The 12,472-nt window shown below is 50.6% G+C and overlaps 1 non-coding gene across 1 annotated transcript; it reads right to left on the bottom strand.

Annotated features, from left to right (window-relative positions):
• Window positions 1–2,082: 2,082 nt before the first annotated feature.
• On the bottom strand, window positions 2,083–2,190 carry LOC116562146. The gene has a single exon (XR_004273797.1). It is a non-coding gene; the product is annotated as a U6 spliceosomal RNA (small nuclear RNA).
• Between the last annotated feature and the right edge of the window lie 10,282 nt (window positions 2,191–12,472).

The raw sequence follows: 12,472 nt of genomic DNA, 5'->3' as shown, positions 1-12,472 counted from the left end.
TACAGGCGTGAGCCACCGCGCCCGGCCCAGTCTAAGGTATTTTGTTACAGCAGCTGGAACAGACTAGACACTGTGTACCAATGATTTGTTATTTTCGCTACTCAGTGGTGTTTCTGCGTTTGGATGTGCCGCAGGGTGTTGGGCATTCACCCTCTTTGTTTGTTCGTTTTTGTTTTTCTGAGACAGTCTCACTCTGTCGCCCAGGCTAGAGTACACAGGCATGATCTTGGCTCACTGTAACCTCCGACTCCCAGGTTCAAGCAATTCTCGTGCCTCTGCCGGCCTGGCATTCACCCTTGAAAGGACATTTGAGTGCTACTGGGGTTTGCCTGCTATACAGTGAAACTGCTGTGGGGACTAGTGTATAGATTCTTTTGCGAGCTTATGTTCACACAAGAATGCAGTTGCTGGGTTGTGTGCTATTTGCCTCGTAACTACAGAAGCTTCTTAACTTACAATAGGGTTACATTCCAATAAACCCATTGTAAATTGGCAGCGTGGGGGAGTGGGAGCTGATCTCTCTGCCGCTGTCCAGCACTGTGAGGGAAGTACAGTTTCTATTGAATATATATCATGTTCGCACTATCACAGTGTCAAAAATCCTGGGTTGAACTATCATAAGCCAGGAATTGCCTGTACATTTTTTTTTTTTTTTTTTTTGAGACAGAGTTTTGCTCTTGTTGACCAGGCTGGAGTGCAATGGTGTGATCTCGGCTCACCGCAACCTCTGCCTCCTGGGTTCAAGCGATTCTCCTGCTTCACCCTCCCAAGTAGCTGGAAGTACAGGCACGTGCCACCATGCCTGGCTAATTTTGTATTTTTAGTAGAGACGAGGTTTCTCCATGTTGGTCAGGCTGGACACAAACTCCCAACCTCAGGTGATCTGCCTACCTCAGCCTCCCAAAATGCTGGGATTACAGGCATGAGCCGCAGCACCCGGCCAGATTGCCTGTATTTGTAGAGGAACACAAGGTCCTAGGTTACTCTGCCAGTTACATATTCTGATGCAAACCTTTTCTGAAGTCTTTATTATCGTGACATGCTGGGGGCCTCCGCACCCCTCATTTTTGGGGATTAGAGGTTTCTTCTGTGTAATCCAGCTCTAGAGCCACTTTCTCTGGAAGCTTCCACCCAGAGCCACCTCCCTGAGAGAGCGGCCCCAGCAATGACCTTCCTGTGGAGTGACGGAGCTCTCAGGCTCCGCAGAGGCTGCCACCCGATGGCTCCCTCCCCCAGAGGAGGGGCCCCTGGTCTCAGCTGAGGCTTACAGCTGAACACACCTGGCTCCGGACGCACCGGGAGCTCTTTCCCTGAGTGTGTCCCTGTCATGTAGACAGAGGCCTTTGAGAAAATAAACAGTCCTGAGAGAACCTCTTCCTACTGGGGGAAGCTGACTTGGTCTGGTGAAGAATATTCACTTGCTTCCAGCAGAAAATAACTTCGCTGGGAGCCTGGTGGTTATTAGAACTAAATCATTCTCTGAACTTTACAGACAGGCTGAGCATGGCCATTGTATTTCCATCACCCTGGAGAGAAATCTGTGACCAAATGGTTAAAAAAATTCCAAGTCATGCATTATTCACCCTCACTGCATAATGCATGAAGGCTACGGGCCGGGCCCATTTATGTTTTCAGCGTTGGCCTCAAATGTCAGGCACTGCCTCGGAGAGGCCCAGGAGGGCCTTGGCACTCATTGCTGGCCCCTGCTCCCCTCTGAATGAACTCAGGCCTCCAGGGCTCCTGCTCCTGCTCATTAGGCTTTCAGCCTGGATGGTCCTTCTTTCTCTTCTTCTATGAAGTCCTCTCCATTTTTCAAGGCTGAGAAATCACCTATCCCTGCCACCTCCCCAGGCAGGAAGTCATCCTCCCTCCCTGTTCCCCGTAACACTTTATTTTTATTTATATATTTTTTCGAGGTGGAATCTCGCTCTGTCACCCAGGGTGGAGCACAGTGGCCTGATTGAGGCTCACTGCAACCTCCGCCTCCCGGGTTCAAGCAATTATTCTTGTGCCTCAGCCTCCCAAGAAGCTGGGACTGCAGGCACGCACCACCACACCTGGCTAATTTTTGTTTTGTTTTTTTAATTTATTTTATTTAAAAAAATTAAAAGAAGTCGTCCTAGCGCAGGGGCCATGCTAATCTTCTCTGTATCGTTCCAATTTTAGTATATGTGCTGCCGAGGCAAGCACGATTTTTGTATTTTTAGTAGAGATGGGATTTCACCATGTTGGCCAGGCTGGTCTCGAACTTCTGACCTCAGGTGATCTACCTGCCTCGGCCTCCCAAAGGGCTGGGATTACAGGAGTGAGTCACCATGCCCAGCCCCCTGTAGTACTTTAGAATATTGATAACTACCACCACCATGATCATAACTTGTATGATTTATGTAGTTTCTATTCTCTGCTGGACACTCACACTATCTCATTTAATTCTTATAATAGCCAGTGAGGCAGATATTCTATTTCTCAATTTTAATATGATGAAAGAGGCTTGGAGAGGTTAATTAATTTGCCCAATGACATGCTGCTAGCAAGAGGCAGCATCGCAGTTTGCCTGCAGGATGGTAGTAATTGCCATCCCTTTTCTTCTCAATCATTCTCACCAGAAATGTATTAGTTTTGCAGCCTTTTCAAGGAACCAACTTTAGGTTTTGTTGATGGTCTCTGTATCTTAGTTCATTAAGTTTGTTTTCTTATTTCTAGTCCTGCTTGCTTTAGATTTATTTTGCTGTTTCTATTGTAATTTCTTGAGATAGATCTTAGTGCATTTCTTTCCAGTTTCTTCTCCCTTCTCCAGCTCAGGCTGGTCTTGAACTCCTGGGTTCATGCAAGCATTTCAGGCTAGAAATTTCCCTCTGAGCACTGCTTTGGTTGCATCCCTGCAAATACAAGTTTTGATACAATAAGGGTTTAGTATTCCATTTAAAATACTTTCTAATTTTCCTGGTGATCTCCGGGGGGGATTGTGCTCAGTCTGAGACTGCACAGTGCTCTCTCTCTCTCTTCTCTTTTTTTTTTTTTTTTTTTTGAGACAGGGTCTCAGCTCTGTTGCCCGGGCTGGAGTGCAGTGTTGCAATCAAGGCTCACTGCAGCCTTGACCTCCAGGGCTCAAGCGATCCTCTCACCTCAGCCTCCTGAGTAGCTGGGACTGTAGGAGTAAGCCACCACATGTACCTAATTTAAAAAAAAAACTTTTTTTTTGTTTTTGGTAGAGATGAAGTCTCACTATGTTACCCAGGCTGGTCTTGAACTCCTGGCCTCAAGCAATCCTTGTTCTTCAGCCTCCCAAAGTTCTGGGATTACAGGTGTGAGCCACTATGCCTGGCTCTTAATACTCTTTTCTGGCATTGAGCAAATCATTTTCCTGTCTGTCCCCTCCCCAGGATCAATGGGTCTTAGTCTTTTTTCCCATAACCACTAGGTGGTTTATTGTCGCTGTGCCCAGGCTAAGGGCTGTGCCCTGGGCAGTTGGGCTCTGGGTTCTGGGCCATTCATGCTACCTGTCACTTCTTTCCCACTCAGGAATCACATGACAGTGTGGGGGAGGGCGGCGTTCCTGCAGGGATTCCTTGGATCTGTGCTGATTTACTGCGAAAGTCAACAATTCATGAACTTGGGGCATTAGCTACAATGAGCCATACATTTTGAAGAGGGATCACTTAATTTGAAAAGGTCAAGCAGTCTACCACCTAAACACCCCCACTCTCCTGTGGAAAACTGAAGTCGTGTCAAAGAAGAATCAGAGGGGAACTGGATAAATGACTGCGTATCTGCTTTACGGTGGTAGGATGCTGTCTTATTCCATTCAGGCTGCTATAAGAAAGTACTACGGGCTGGGCACAGTGGCTCACATCTGTAATCCCAGCACTTTGGGAGGCCGAGGTGGGAGAATTACCTGAGATCAGGAGTTTGAGACCAGCCTGGCTGACAATGTAAAACCCTGTCTCTACTAAAAATACAAAAACTAGCTGGGCATGGTGGTATGTGCCTGTAATTCCAGCTACCCAGGAGCCGGAGGTGAGAGAATTGCTTAAACCTGAGAAGTGGAGGTTGCAGTGAGCTGAGATCGCACTGCTGCACACCAGCCTGGGCAACAGAGCAAGACTCCATCAAAAAAAAAAAAAAAAGAAAGTACTATGAACTAGGTGGCCTAAGAAAAACAGACATTTATTCTTCACAGTGCACAGTTCTGGACGCTGGGAGATCAGGGTGCCATCACAGTTGGGTTCTGATTGATAGCCATCTGTCTTCTCCCCGTGTCTTTACATGGTGGGAGTGGTGAATGGGCTCCCAGGGGCCTATCTTATAGGGCACTGATCCCATTCACAAAGGCTCCACCCTTATGACCTAATCACCTCCCAGAGGCCCCACCTCTTAATACCATCACCTTTGGGGTTAGGATGTCCACATATGAATTTTGGAGGGACACAGTCAGTCCATGTCAGATATGCTTTGACATTATACTAGGGACACTGAGACGCATTCTTGGCCATTCAGGGACCTCCCGCCAGGCCAGGCTATACTTTGAGAACCACCACTCTTGATTCCAAGCTCTTCGAAAGTCAGCATTGCATCTTGTGATTATTTTCTGCACCCTGCCCTATCCTGGGTGGGGAGGTTGGGGTGCCTGGCGGGGTCTGGAGGGGAGAGCAGGGCAGTTGAACTCCTGGATGCCAGTGAGCAGGCGGGGCAGGGAGTCTGGCTTCTCTGGCTGGGTGCCAAGCTGGGGGCTATGAATGGGACAGTGCTATGGAGGGTCCTTTGGCCCCCAGAGTGGCCACCCCAAGGGTGAGCTTTATGCAGGATGACCCAGGAAGCCACCTGCCCATGTAGAAGGAGGAGTCGATGTCCTGCCACCAGCTCTGGGCACACGGCACCTGGTGATCTCCTGGCACCCAGCAGTGTTGGGTGCATAGTTACTTCATCAGTGTGTGCTGAGTGTATGGAAAAGTAAATGCTCATGTCTGAGATTTGCTTTAACATACGCCAGCAAAACAAGCAAGCAGAAAACAGTGGGGCAGGAATTACATGAATCAGAATGCCAGAAGGTGGACTGCCAATCTCTGAAGCCGGATGGCAGCTATACGGTGGTTCATTGTACTAGTTTCTCTATTTTTTTTTTTTTTTTTTTTGAGGCGGAGTTTCGCTCTTGTTATCCAGGCTGGAGTGCAATGGCGCGATCTCGGCTCACCACAACCTCCGCCTCTTGGGCTCAGGCAATTCTCCTGCCTCAGCCTCCTGAGTAGCTGGGATTACAGGCACGCATCACCATGCCCAGCTAATTTTTTGTATTTTTAGTAGAGACGGGGGTTTCACCGTGTTGACCAGGATGGTCTCGATCTCTTGACCTCGTGATCCACCCGCCTCGGCCTCCCAAAGTGCTGGGATTACAGGCTTGAGCCACCGCGCCCGGCAGTCTCTCTATTTTTGTATATATTTAACAATTTCTATGATAAGAATGTTAATAGATAAAAGAAACACTGAAACAAAAGTGACTTATGGCCGGGTGTGGTGGCTCATGCCTGTAATCCCAGCACTTTGGGAGGCTGAGGTGGGTGGATCACCTGAGGTCAGGAGTTCGAGACAAGCCTGGCCAACATAGCAAAATCCCATTCTCTATTAAAAATACAAAAATTAGCCAGGAATGGTGGTACATGCCTGTAGTTCCAACTACTTGGGAGGTTGAGGCAGGAGAATCACTTGAACACAGGAGGCAGAGGTTGCAGTGAACAGAGATCATGTCACTGCACTTCAGCCTGGGCGACACAGCGAGACTTAAAAAAAAGTGATGTATTGGAGCCTTGATTTCCTCATGTAATAAAGTGGGAATAGTAGAAATATACCTCCCTGTGTTGTGGTGAGATTTAAATGAGAAAACAAGCAATGAAAAGTAGTTTTACTAACACTGGACTTTTAAATGAGATGGTCTGAATTAATGGCAAATGGAAGGTGTTGAGGAAGGTAGAATTGTTATTTGCATATGCAGTGTGCCAGGCAGCATCATGGCTCCCCTGAGATGTCCGTGTGCTCATCCAGGAAGCTGTGAATCTATTCTGTCATGTGGTGCAGGAGAATCATGGTTGCAGGTGGCATTGAGGTTGCTAATCACCTGCCTTTAAGACAGGAAGATCATCCTAGATTATCTGCAGGAGCTGATGCAATCACAAGAATTTTTTTTTTTTTTTTTTTTTTTTTTTTTGAGACAGGGGCTCACCTCATTGCCCAGGCTGGAGTGCAGTGGTGCGGTTACAGCTCACTGCAGCCTCGACCTCCTGGGCTCAAGCAGTCCTCCTGCCTCAGCCTGCTGAGTAGCTAGACTGTAGGTGTACGCTGCCATGCCCAGCTACTTTTTGTATTTCTCGTAGAGACGGAGTTTCACCAGGTTGCCCAGGCTGTGTAATCACAAGAGTAATTACGCAGTGAAACAGGGAAAAAGGGAGGTGGAAGAGGAGAACCAGAGAGGGGTGGCCACGTGAGGAGGGCTCAGCCGGGGTTGGTGGCTTTGTGGGTGGAGGCAGGGCCATGAACCAGGGAAAGTGGGCGGCCCCCAGGAGCTGCAGCAGGCAGGGGACCTGGCTCCCTTAGTGCCTCCAGGAAGGGCCAGCTGACAGCTTGGTTTGAGCCCAGTGAGACCTGGGTTGGAATTCTGATCTGCAGAACTGTAAGATAATTAATTTGTGTTGTTGTAAACCACTGATTTTGTGGTAATTTAAATATACAGCCCTAAAAAATAATATACACAACTTTAATTGAAATTGGGCTAAGAAGCCAGATGCTAGTCCCAGCTATTCAGGAGGTGGAGGTGAGGGGATCACTTCAGCCCAAGGAGTTCGAGGCCAGCCTGAGCAACGTAGCAAAGCCCCATCTCTAAAAAATAAAAATAAAAAACTGGGTTGAGAGTTTAGCAGCTGGTCCTTAATAGGGTGAGCCATAAGGACTGGTAGTTACGTATCAGTTTGAAACACATGGTTGCCGGCTCGCTCCTCTCCCTCCCAAGTCGTCACAGTGACATCCTGTCCTTCCCTGCAGGGTAGCTCCGGATAGAGGAAACAGCCAACACACCCATGCAGGGAAGTCAATGGCCGCTTAAATGCAGGCTCTTTTAAAAGTGGGAGAGTGGCTGGGTGCAGTGGCTCACGCCTGTAATCCCAGCACTTTGAGAGGCCGAGGTGGGAGGATTGCTTGAGCCCAGGAGTTGGAGACCAGTCTGAGCAACATTAGGAAGACCCTGTCTCTACAAAAAATACAAAACTAGCCAGGTGTGATGGTGCATACCCAGCTACTCGGGGCGCTTAGGCTGGAGGGTCGCTTGAGCCCTGGAAGCCAAGACTGCAGTTGAACTCTGATTGAATCACTGCACTCCAGCCTGGGCCACAGAGCAGGACTCTGTCTCCAAAACAAAACAAAATACCGTAAATAGAAGCAGGAGAGGCGTGAGCATTGAGAGTTCGGCCGAGGAGGGGCAGCACTGGCTACCCAGCACTCACCAGCCACATCTGGGCCTGAGGATGTTATGTCCCTCAGGACTCACCAGGCTGATGTGCCATCTGACCCCTCTGAGACCTCTGGGACTGGGCTCTGAGCCTCTGGGACACTGGAGGGGTGCAGCAGGTGTCTGGGCAGCATCCAATAAGAAGCATGTGACAGAGTCAACAGTGGCAAGACCCCTTAGGGCCAGCCCAGCTCGCCCCTTCTGGTGAGGTCATTTTCCTTGATTCCCATCACAGCAGGCCTCTGTTGCTCTGCAGCTGATTCATTCAGAGAAGCAGGGTTCTGGCTGGGTACGTTGGCCCACGCCTGTAATCCCAGTACTTTGGGAGGCCAAAGGTGGGCAGATCACTTGAGGTCAGGAGTTTGAGACCAGCCTGGCCAAAATGACAAATCCCTGTCTCCACTAAAAATTCAAAAACTAGCTGGGCATGGTGGTGCATCCCTGGAGGCTGCAGTGAGCTCAGATCGTGCCACTGCACTCCAGCCTGAGTGACAGAGGAGGGTCCTTAGCCCTGGCTTCACTGTCTTTTCTGGCTTGGGGAGACAAAGCTTGGTGCCATCAGGACTGCAAACATCCTGCGGTCAGATCTGGGACCAGCACCGGCCTGGTGGTTTGCTGTTTCATCAGGAGACTTGCAGTTTATAAGCAGCCCCTTCTTTCCTCCTTGCCCAGAGCTGGGCAATCAGAACAAAACTTCCTTCTCTTGCAATATTCTTCTTCACTAAAAATTTGTGCAGCCAATTCTCCTGGGAGTGGGAGGACCAGCTTGGTTCAGGTTGGCTGGTACGGTCCTGGTTTTAGCATTAAAAACCACAAAAGCAATGAAAGTCTCACGCTGTGGGAGGCCCTGAGTCCTGGGCACCCTGGGACCATTGGTCCAAACTGTCCCTCCCACGAGGCCCACACGGCAGGCCCTTTGAGGCCTGGGGCAGGCAGGACAGAGGCAGTACCCGCCTGGCATGGGCTGAGGCCTCCTGCAGCTGCCTCCTGTCCCCTTGTTCTCCTCTGTGGCTCCAGCGCAGCTGAGGGGAGACCTGAGCTCTCTCGGTCTCCATGGGTTTGGGGCAGGCCCAGAACGGCCCGAGTCCAGTAACACCAGCTGTCCCTGGAAGTGTCACCTCGCTTGCCTGGGAGGAGCTTTGAGAACATCTCATCCTTCCATTTCTTGTACAGATGGGGAAACTGAGTCAGAAAGGGAGGAGACTGCCTTAAGAAAAATTCTTGCAACTCAACTTTGATCCTATAGGGCATTTGTGAGTTTAGGGGAGCACAGGTCTGAAGACGGAAGACTTGGGTTTCAGCTCCGTCTCTACCCTGTGTATCAGCGTGCCCAGAGTGGCACTAACCCAAAGCCAATCTGACAAATGGACAAGTCATCATATTCGCTGGTTTCTCTGATCTATTTATAAAAATGAAAATTTATAGCAAATCCTGTAGGATGCGGTAGATTTGGAAGATTTCTGTAATGTTTTGTTTGACTAATGCTTATTTTCCCTTTTGTATCAGTATTTTAACAAATGCTTTGGATCTCCTCCAAGCAGAGGAGAATCAGTGTGCAGCTGTTAATTTTGGCTGCTGACTCTAGGACGAGGGAGAGAGAGAAAGAGAGAGCATGAGAGTGAGGGGGGGGAGAGAGAGAGCATGAGAGTGGGGGGGGAGAGAGAGAGAGAGAGAGCAGGAGGGGAGGGGGGGGGGAGAGAGAGAGAGAGAGGTGGGAGAGGCTGAGTGTGGGAGGGAGGCAGACGGCATCGATTCATTAATATATTCAAAACCATATTCAAAAGCTATTCATTAAAAAATTCTAGAATATATTGACTACATACTTAAAAAAAGACTTTTTTATAATGGAAAACTTTGAACATAGGCAAAAGTAGAACCCTCTAAAAGCCCAGCGTATGACATGCAGTGTCAGCAGAGGTCATTACGTGGCTTGTCCTGTCTCATCTTTTTCCCCACCCAATCACTCCTCTCCCAAATCTGGATGGTTTTCAGGTGATTTCAGCCACTGAATTCCATCTGTGAGTATGGCTGACTATGTTCTCAAGTGCACTGCACACATTCTTGAAGATACCCAGCCGGGTGCAGTGGCTGGCACCTGTAATCCGAGCACTTGGGGAAGCCAAGGTGAGCAGATCGCCTGAGGTTGGGAGTTCCAGACCAGCCTGACCAACATGGAGAAATCGCATCTCTACTAAAAATGCAAAATTAGCTGGGCATGATGGCACATGCCTGTAATCCTAGCTACTCGGGAGGTTGAGGCAGGAGAATCGCTTGAACCCTGGAGAATTGCAGTGAGCCGAGATTGCACCATTGCACTCCAGCCTGGGCAACAAGAGCAAAACTCCATCTAAAAGAAAAAAAAAAGAAAAGAAATTATTCTTGAACATATACTTGAGGATGAGAATGAGAAATTCTTACAAATGTATATTTGTTGTGTCCCTGTGTCTTGCTTTCAGCCTCCTCTCTCTGGCCCTGTATCTCCTCTCCCTTGCCCTTCACCCCAGCCCCCTCTGTTCTCCCCAGTCTCTCCTAAACTCCAGACCTCCACTCTGACCCTCAGTCTCATCTTCTGGGTGACTGGCATTGCAGCCCCTGCTGAGCTCACCCTCCTCTCTGTCCTTCCTCGTGCTGGGGTTCTCTCTCCTTGGCTGTTTCCCTAGCTGAAGCATAGGCTGCTAGACAGAGGCAGGCCTAGCACACTTTGAATGTTGAGATTGAGCCCAGCGGAGAAGAGTTGGCCTAAACTTGGCAGAAATCTTCAAAATCTTTAAAAAAGAAACTCCTCCATGATGGGTCGCTGTAAAGTTGTATCAGTTGTCACAGACACTTAACACATTGATTGAATTGGCCTTTTGACGTATTGCCTTAGAGCTGTGTGATTCTGGATGAGGCATTTTATCTTTTAGAGCCTCAGCTTCCTTCTCTATGAAGTGGGGAGGTGTGGATCATAGCTGTGGTTTTCAAACTGTTTTCGGAAGCAGATTCATTTTTTTTTCCCAACCAAAGTCTTGGTGAACCCTAGTGTGTACAACGGTTGAAAGCAGAGACCTGCAGGTCCATGGAGCAGAGCTGAGACCAGGCTGCCGGGGGTCAACACCCCAGCCCCTCTGTGCCTCTGCTGTTCATCTGCTGAATGGGTCTCTTGATAGTTGAGCAATGGCTGAGAGATTTCCTGGTATCGAATACATGGAAGGGACTTAGTGTAGGGCCTGCTTAGCATATAGTAAGTGCTCAGTGAACACCAGCTGTCGTTATTACTTACCACGCCCTGCCTGAAGCAGGTGGGGCCAGGGGACTGGCTGGACCTTAGCTAATACCCCTCCCCTCATGTTGAGCCAGCCCCACCTCTACAAACTGGGGGCTTGGGGACACATGTCTTCTGTGCTTCACACTCTCAGGTCCCAGCGAGGCTGAACTCTGAACCACACAAGTCGGCAGGGCCAGGACAAAGACCCAGGCTTTGGTGCCCAGGAGTCCCCTGAGAGGGAATTCAGAGGACGTGCATGAGTGGCTGGTGCCGGTGCCCCCGAGGTCCATGAGCAGCCTCCCTCTGTGGGGCCTTTGCCAGCCAGCTTGTCCCTCCCAGTGCGGCATGGCGTTTCCTGCTGGAGTGCCGGTCACTGAGGGCTCAGACAAGGAATGACCCAGGGCTGGGTGAGCACCTCCGTGTTTCCCACTGCTGCTGGGGCTGCTCCTCCCCTCCCAGCAGAAGGGTCCCACAGGAAGATCAGCTCTGAGGTTAAATGTCCTTCTGGATAGCTGCAGCCCAGTTGTCATGGAAACCGGTCACGCAGGGCTCCGTAGCAGGACCCTCCTTCCTACCTCTCCCGTGCTGCCGCAGGCTCAGAGGGGGTTCAGGAGCCAGGTAGCGGGGGGCGATGGTGAGATGCTGCAGCCATTCTCCAACTGCAGGCACTTGGAAGGCGAAGGCGGCCTGGAGCCGACTGTGCAGGGAGAGAGGCTTTTTCTGCGTCTCCTCCCAGCTGTCTTGTTTTCAGCAATGGCCTCTGGGGAGATGTGGATGCTCTGAGGCCTGCAGCTGGCTGTGTGTGTCCAGGTCACAGCGGTGAGGGTCACCGGGAGAAGAGAAAGGCAGAGGCTCTGGCCCCGCGTGCATCTTGGTGGCCTTGGCGCTTTGTTACTCTAAGCCCAGCCTCCCTTGTCTGTAGAATGGGGATGGTGGCACCCACCTCTTGGGGCTGCCCTGCAGTTGGGCTGGACTGAGCCACACCACTGGGGCTGGGCAGGGTCAGGCTCCTTCTCACCTCTGCTGTCCTCCTGCCCCATGATTCGTTTGGGGATGGAGGAAGGCGAGGAGAGCCATCTGCTTCCTGCCTCTGACTTGGGCCATTTGCCCGACGCTCCCTGATGCCGTGGTTCTCCAAGTGCGGTCCCTGGCCTGGGAGCATTACCTTCACATGGGACTCTAGAAACTCAAGTTCTCCTGCTCCTCACTAGACTGACTGAATCAGAAACCTGGGGTGGGGGGTGCCAGCGATCTGTGCGTTAACACATACTCTAGGGGGTTGATGCCCCTCGAGTTTTAGACCCTCTGGGCTAATGATTTAGGGGTGGGACACTCTGTACCTGCTTCCCTGAGGACCCCAAGCTGCAGCCTCAGGGCTCCCCCTCCCGCTTGGGTGAGTGTAAGCAGGGCCCAGGTGGCTGGGGGCGCAGTGGGCAGGCAGCCTGATGGTCCTGCCTGTGGTCTGGTGCCAGCTCAGGCGGCTCTAACGGAAGGCCATACACGGGGAGCTCATGCCACAGGAATACATGGTCTCTCGGTTCTGGTGTCTGGAAGTGGAAAATGAAGGCACTGGCGCTCAGGTTCTGGTGGGGCCTCTTTCTCGCCCGCAGGTGCCACCTTCTCGCCATGCCTCACGTGGCCTTTCCCCATCCATGTGTCCCTGGAGCCTCGCCCTCAGCCTATAAGGACACCAGTCCTATTGGATTAGGTCCCACCCTTAGGACCTCTTTTCA

The sequence above is a fragment of the Sapajus apella genome, unplaced genomic scaffold (genome assembly GCF_009761245.1).
Source record: "Sapajus apella isolate SASKATOON/1434 unplaced genomic scaffold, GSC_monkey_1.0 scaffold31, whole genome shotgun sequence".
In the NCBI taxonomy this organism is placed as follows: domain Eukaryota; kingdom Metazoa; phylum Chordata; class Mammalia; order Primates; family Cebidae; genus Sapajus; species Sapajus apella.
The sequence above is the reverse complement of the archived record's forward strand: the minus strand, read 5'-3'. Positions and strand labels throughout refer to the sequence as shown.